This window comes from Petaurus breviceps, unplaced genomic scaffold, assembly GCF_028583685.1.
Source record: "Petaurus breviceps papuanus isolate PSGF00001 unplaced genomic scaffold, PetGlider_PUasm1.0 90879, whole genome shotgun sequence".
In the NCBI taxonomy this organism is placed as follows: domain Eukaryota; kingdom Metazoa; phylum Chordata; class Mammalia; order Diprotodontia; family Petauridae; genus Petaurus; species Petaurus breviceps.
This window is the reverse complement of record NW_027187368.1, coordinates 6240946-6248590: the sequence shown is the minus strand read 5'-3', so window position 1 is coordinate 6248590 and position 7645 is coordinate 6240946. Positions and strand designations below refer to the sequence as shown.

Here is a 7645-nt window from a genome sequence, read left to right as displayed (position 1 = left end):
CTTTTCTCAGTAGCTGAAAGGAATAGAAATATATATGTCTATATATGAGGGTATATGGGCATATGAATACATATGTGAATGTGTGTATATATGTTTACAGGTATACATAGATAGAGGGCAAAAGACCAATTTAACAGGATACTTAAAAGGTGAAATTACAGGTGAGAGAGGAATATAATGAGAGGAGATGGGGAGAGACAGAATGGGGTAAACTATCTCATATAGAAGAGGCAAGGGAAAATGGTTACAATGGAGGGGAAGAATAGGAAGGCAAAAGGGAATGGGTCAACCTAATTCCCATTGAATTTGGCTTGGGGAGGGAAAGAAATACACACTAAATAGGGTATCTCACCCTCCAGGAGAGTAGGGAGGAAGGGGATGAGATGGAGGATGATGGAAGGAAGGGCAGGCAGGCTGGGGGGAAGGGAAGTTGGAAGCGCTCACTTTTGAAAAGGGATGGGATCAAAGTAGAGAATAGAACAAGTGGGAAGTGGGATAGGAGGGAGGGAAATATAGTCAGTCTTTTACAATATATCTACTTTGTTATTGTTTTGCATTAGCCACACATGTCCATCCTATACTGAACTGCTTATCTTCCCAGTATGGGTGGGTGACAATGGAGGAAGGGAATGAATCTGGAATTCAAAGTTTTAAAATCAAATATTCATATACATATATATACTATTATTAATACTATTTTACATGTAATTTGGAAATAAGATATACAGGCACTGGGGCATAGAGATCCACTGGAAAAGTCAAAAGGGGTATGGGAGAAAATATGGGAGAGAGCAGATTGGAGGAGGGGATATCCTGTGGGACTGCTATTTTGGGGTAGTGGGTAGGGGAAAAAGGGGGAGAAAATTTGTAACTCAAAATCTGGTGGAAATTAATGATGTAAATCAGAAGTTAATAAAGCATTTGAAAAAAAAAATTTAAAATAAATGGCACTATTTATCCTATTTAATGCTTAAACTTGTGAGGATCAAATGTATGTCAAAGCTATTTTTAAAAACACAAAGCACAGTACACATTTTTACTGTTAAAATATTTGTAAGGACTGCATCATGGCATATTGAAAAGTGTTAAGCTTATAGTCAAAAGGCTGGAGTTGTATTCATGGATCTCTTATTAATAGTCATGTGGCCACATGTGAATTAATTAACCCAACTGAGACTCAGTTGCCTCATCTGTAAAATGGGGCTAATAACATACTACCTAACTTACAGGGTTGAGTTTTTTTGTTTGTTTGTTTGGTTTGGTTTTACTTTGTTTTTTGTTTTGTTTTTATGAAGAAAGAATTTGTAAACCTTCCAGCACTATGAAAACAACAGTCGCCATAAGAGGGGAAGGGTAGCACTGCAATATATGCCAATAGATGATAAATTTGGTTTCTAGAGAATTGTGAAATCATTTCTTAATGCACAGAGAGTATGCAATCTGTATTGAAAGAACTACCCACATTGAAGAAATCACAGATCCTTGAAGAACTGAAAAAAATAACATTTGTAGTATTGCAATGGGTGACCACAAGGTTAATATTAGTTTCCTGCATAAAATGAAAATGTTTCTCAGCATGCACATGGCTCTCAGAAGCCTTTGTAAGACAAGCCTAGGCTGAGTGATTTAGAAAAAGGGCTAGTCAGTTCCAGAGCCCATTTGGTGCAATGTAAAGAATGTTGGATTTGAAGTCAGGTTACTCTGCTTTAAATCCCAAACATGATACCTCCATGACCTTGGACAAACCATTTGCCATCTTTGAACATCATTTTTCCCCGTATATAAAATGAGGTTGTTGAACTAGATGACCTCTGAGTCTCCTTTCAGCTCAAAATACATGATCCTAGGATCTACTTGGAGGAACTGATAAAAAGATAATATTGATAGCTATACTTTTAAGAAATTTTAAATGGGTTCGGCTGACTAATATGCATGGCAGGGGGAGGTCAAGGGAAAGAAAATAAAGTGGACAATTGAATGCTAAAGCAAGATGGAACTTCAGACTCTAGAATACCAGAAGACAGACTGTCAGAGACAAAATGGATCTTCACAGTTACCCAGTCCAGCTTTCTTGGGTTTTTTGGGGTTTTTTTGCTGTTGTTGTTGTTGCTGTTGTGTGTGTCTGTGTTTTTTTTTTTTTTAATAAGGAAATAGTAGTTCAGGAAGGGGAAGTCAATTAGATGTATAATGACTCACTTAAAAGAAGATCATGGATGCTTGAATGGATGATATCTTTGTATTTGCTTGTTATTTAGCTGTTTTTAGTCATGTCTGACTCTGTGACCCCATTTGGAGTTTTCTAGACAGAGATACCAGAATAGTTTGCCATTTTCTTCTCTAGGTCATTTTACAAAAGAGGAATCTCTGCTCTTGGCTTTAGTGTGAAGTGCAGACTCTTTGGGCTCCAGCCACCACTTCTGCTGCAATCACAACCACCTGTTTCTCCTGCTCCAGCCTGAGCTTCCCTGGGCAATGGCCAACACCAAGCACACCTTCATTACCATTAAGAATGACTGTGTCCTTTAAGTCCTGGTCAGTAACATCATCAAACATTTTGAACAGAAGGGATTCTGCCTCCTGTGCATGAATTTCCTTAGTGCCTCAGAGGAACATATGAAACAGCACTGTGTTGACCTAAAGGAAAGGCCATTTTCCCCTAGGCTTGTGAAATATATGAACCGGGGGCCTATTGTAGCCATGGTTTTGGAGGGCTTGAATGTGGTGAAGACAGGCAGAGTGATGCTGGAGGAAACCAGCCCAGCTACTTGCAAGTCAGGCATCATTCATGGGCCCTTCCAAATTCAAGTCAGCGGGAACATCATGCACTGCAGTGATTCTGTAAAAAATGCTGAGATCTGCCTGTGGTTTTAAGCCTGAAGAGTTGGTCAACTATTAGTCTTGCGCTCATGAATGGGCCTATGAATAAGGTTTTTAAAAGTGGGCATAGACTAGACCTACTCCTTTTAGTAGCTGTGATATGCATGTGTGTGTCTTCATTACTGAGTGTGAATGTGTGTGTGTGTGTATGTCCATCCTTGAATACAATATTTCATGGGATTGAAAGGAGTTTAAACCATCATTTTCCTTTTTATTTTTTTGCTTTTTTGGAGGGGGCAAGACAGGGAAATTGAGGTTAAGTGATTTGCCCAAGGTCACATGGTTAGTAAGTGTTAAGTGTCTGAGGTTGGATTTGAATTCAGGTCCTCTTGATTCCAAGGCCAGTGCTATATTCAGTGTTCCACCTAGCTGCCACTCGGAGCCATCATTTTCTAAAAGAATACTGTTCAATAAAGCCTTGGAAATATTTTTTTTACCAAAGAGGAAACTGAGGCAAACAAGATTAAGGGGCTTACCCAGGGTCACACAAGTAGTAAGTGTTTGAGGTCAGATTTGAACTCATGAAGATGATTCTTCCTGCCTCCAAGCCTGCCACTCTAACCACTGCACCACCATACCACCACACCACCTAACTTCCTTCTCTGTATTTTTATTTTTTTTTTCAGCAGTACCTCCAAGGAGTTTATTTCTCCCTGTAACAGATAGCCATGGGTTGTAGCCCCAGCTTGGAGCATGCTGTGCAGTTAGAGATCTCTTAGCACCTTAGAGGATGGGGATTGGGGGAGGAGGAAGAGGAGATGGGGAAAGGGGATGGGCTTTTTCCTAGGACAGGGGGTTTGGGAAGTTGGCTTAAACAGAACAGGCAAGGAGGAGATGAATCTTTGTGGAGGAGGGCCAGGGGCTTTGTGGGGAGAGGGAAAGCAGGGGCCCGGCAGCTCAGTTCAGAGCGAGGGATCCCCAAACCCCCAGGGGCTCCAACTCCTGCTTCTTGCATTTGCAGATGTGAGTGGCCTAGTCCTCATCAATCTCCATTCCAGGTCTGAGCAGGTGAAAGGTGAGGAGCCAGGACATGAAGAGGGGCCAGATGGCCTTGATGGCCATGGTCAGGCACATGAGGAGCTAGTTCCATGCCCCTCTCACCAGAATGCCTTCAGCTGCCATTTCCAATAAGATTTTCAGGCGAAGGGTCCAGATTATGAAGACAAAAATGGCCACACAACAGCAGCTGAACACCAGGTAATAGCCAGTCCTCCGGAAGGGCAGGCCAGTCACGACCCTGCCAATCACCCTACATACTTGTGCCCTGAGAAGGCCAGCAGATCAATGGTGGTGAGGTCTGTGTTGACAGTGACCAGGTAGAGGCTCAGCAAGATGACCAGGACCTCTACCATGAGCCAGGCCAGGGCCAAGCTAGCCTTCAGACCCAGGGGGTCCAGGGAGAACTTGTCCTGCGTCCTCAGTGCTAGGCCAGAGACCAGGATGTATGTAAAGGCTATAGCGGGAATGTAGCAATCTTGGGCATTGATGTCCAACCTTGGGGCCACTTGGCATGTCCTGCTGGTATTGTACCTCCCAATCCTGGTACAGGTAGCAAAACACCAAGGGCCCCAGTTTCTTGCCCAGGTACACAGTGTCCAAAGCAAAGTAATACTTAAGCTTTGTGACAGGAATGAAGTGGTCAATATTCCTGTCCACCAGCTCCGTTTCGTGGGCAGCCAGGATGCTCCCATAAGCTACCTCCATGTTGGACACAGGGTCAGAGAGAAAGGCCGCCCTTGAAGGGGAAGAGTAGCCCAGGTCCCCTGGTCGCTGTACTGGACAGCTCCTGGGTGTCGGGGCTGAGGTGGTGTCAAGGAAGAGCTGGGGGGGGGGGGGGTTCACCAACCTGGGGTCGCCCATGGCATCCTCCTCTTCATGGGCCACTTATGGTGAAGGGTGCTCCCCAGCCGCTGCTCCTGGCCCCGGCTGCATCTCGGACCAGGAGAGCCAGCCTGGCCTCGATGGATGCCAAAAAGGTTTATATTTTTATTTATCTTCATATTATATCTGTAGTATGTGTATATACTACTACTACTACTAGTAATGATGATGATGATGATAGTTAACATTTACGTGGTCCTTACTATGTGCCAGAGCCATGAGTGGATTACATTTATTATCTCATTCGACCCTTACAACAGCCCTATGAGGTTAGTGCTATCATCACTGTCATGTCACAGATGAAGAAACTGAGGCCAACAGGAGTTAAGTGACTTGCCTAGCACACATCTAATAAGTGACTGAGGCCAGATTTGAATTCAGGTCTTCCTCTTTCTATCCACTGAGCCACATATACACTTTTGATGTCACTATGGAAAGTATTTTTGTTCTTGTTGAGTTGTTTTAGTTGTGTCTGACTCTTCATGATCCCTTTTGGGGTTTTCTTGGCAGAGATACTGAAGGGGTTTTCTATTTCCTTCTCCAACTTATTTTATAGATGAAGAAACTGAACTGAGCAGGGTTAAGTGACTTGCCCAGGGTCACACAGCTAGTAAGAGTCTGAGGCCAGATTTGACTTTATGAAGATGAGTCTTCCTGATTTCAAAACCAGTGCTCTAACCACTGTTCCACCTAGCTGCCCCTACAAAAGTATGTTTTCCTTCTTAGTTCCTTTTTACAGCAACCTATCTTTGGGTTGTTTCATAGATAACACACAGGAAGCCCTGGAGTTCTCAGTGCCTAGCCTCTAACAGGTTTCATTTTGATCTCATCAGACAGGCAGACAGCTTTGGAGGGGTTAATAATGAGCTTTATTCTAGTCCAGTCTTCTCAGATGGTTGCTGGGAGAACCAGTTCCTACAGCATTACCTAATCACCCATCTTAGGGGCCAGTGAGAAGGGGGCGGGTGGGGGAAGGCAACAACCCATATGTTGTGAAGGGGGATCAATTGAGACAGGTACACTTGAGCACTCCCCTAAATCCCCTCAAGTCTCAATGAGTGCTGGTTGAGGCAGACACAGATTCCCTTACGGGTTCCTTGTGGTTTTTCTCCATGAGTTCCCCATGTTTTTCCCCCCTCACTGATCAGTTGCCCACTTGCTTTAGAGGGCAACAGACAAAGAAGGCATCTTGTCAACATTAAGCTCACAGGTTAACTTTAGCAATATCATCATTCTGCACATGCATAGTAAATATCAATTCTGTCACCTGCATATCTCATGGGAAAGCCTCAGTAGGACAGTCTGTCACTACGATTCTGGGAACTACTATCTAGAATCCTTGGGGCTATTCTGGGAGTTATTACCAAACACCTGGAAATTAGACATTCCCACGGCCATGGATCCTGAGAAACTAACTCTAAGAAGGATAACAAAATCCTCCTTACGTACACTCCTTTATTTTACAGAAGAAAATATTAACAAAATAAAACAAACAAAAATCGAAGCAGAGTAGGTTGTTGTGTGTTGTTTTGTTTGTCCTTTGTTCTCAAAGAGGACTATGACATCAGGGAGATGATGAGGTGACTTGCAGTTGACGTTGAGTAAAGGAGTGAGGGCTGTGCAAGGTCACCAGCTTCACTTTCTTCTCCAGAGTCATCTGGGACCAGTGGCCAGATATTCATCAGGATGACTGGGGATGGCCCAGGATGCAATAGGAGATGCTGGTCCTTTTAACCTAAGGTCTATGGTCCCGTTAATTAAAAAAAAAAAAAACTGGGAGAGGAAGACCTTCAGTAAATAGTAACTATTTCTCTTTTGGCCAGTGACCCTGAGAACCATAGTAAGTGATATGCCCAAGGTCACATGGTGAATTAAGATTAAATCCAGGACAGGAACTGAAATCTTTTGATTTCTGACCACCACAAATGTTTTTCATAGACCCATGTTCCTGGTGTTGTTTTTAATCACACAATCTCTATCCTAATTTTCATCTATCTATTCTTGTTTTAGAGTTTGTTTAATATATTATCTTGTGTCTCAGATTAGACCAAGTCACTTCAGGGAAGACAATATCTTAAACTTCTTATGTATTCCCTACAGCACCTCACATAGCATTGGACACATAGTAGAAGCTTAATAAATATGCTACAATGACATTTAAAGAATATAGGCTACCACCAGAGAAAGAACTGATAGAGTTCAAATGCAGATAGAAGTATACTATTTTTAACTTTATTTTTTTCACGTTTTTCACTTTTTTTGTGTTTGTCTCTATGATTCCTTTTACAGTGTGACTAATAGGGAAACATATTTTGCATGACTACACATGTATACTCTATAAAATATGAGAAGGGGTAACAAGTAGGTAGGAAAAGAATTTGGAACTCAAAATTTGGGGGAAAATGTTAAAAATGGTTTTACCATGAAATTGGGATAAAATATAAGCTATTATATAAAAAATAAATAGTATGGGAGTGGGATGAACTGGGCTCTAAGTCAAGTTCTACCACTTCTGTATCTTTGGGCAAAGCACTTCATCTCTGGGCTTCAGTTTTCCTCATCTATAAAATGAGGGGGTCAGTCTAGATCAGGGAAGCTCAGTATTTTTTTTCCTGAATGTATCATACACCCTCTTTGGTAGTCTGGTAAACCCTAAGGAGCTCTTCTTAGAATAGTGTTTTAAATGTCTAAAATAGAATACATAGTGTAACAAAGGAAACCAATCACATTGAAATAGTCATCAAAATAGTTTTTTTTTTAATTAGCTCATCAACTCCAGATTAAGAAACTCTGGTCTAGATGATCCCTCAGGAACTATAGCTACTTCCTGACATTTTTCCCCTCAATTTTCCTCCTAGCTCTTTTCTTCTTCTTCTTCTTCTCTTTT

At 42.0% G+C, this 7645-nt stretch overlaps 2 pseudogenes; one reads left to right on the top strand and one right to left on the bottom strand.

Annotated features, from left to right (window-relative positions):
• The first annotated feature begins 2472 nt into the window (after positions 1-2472).
• LOC138150513 (nucleoside diphosphate kinase B pseudogene) lies at positions 2473-2926 on the top strand (annotated as a pseudogene).
• Positions 2927-3849: 923 nt separating this feature from the next.
• LOC138150493 (protein YIF1B pseudogene) lies at positions 3850-4857 on the bottom strand (annotated as a pseudogene).
• Between the last annotated feature and the right edge of the window lie 2788 nt (positions 4858-7645).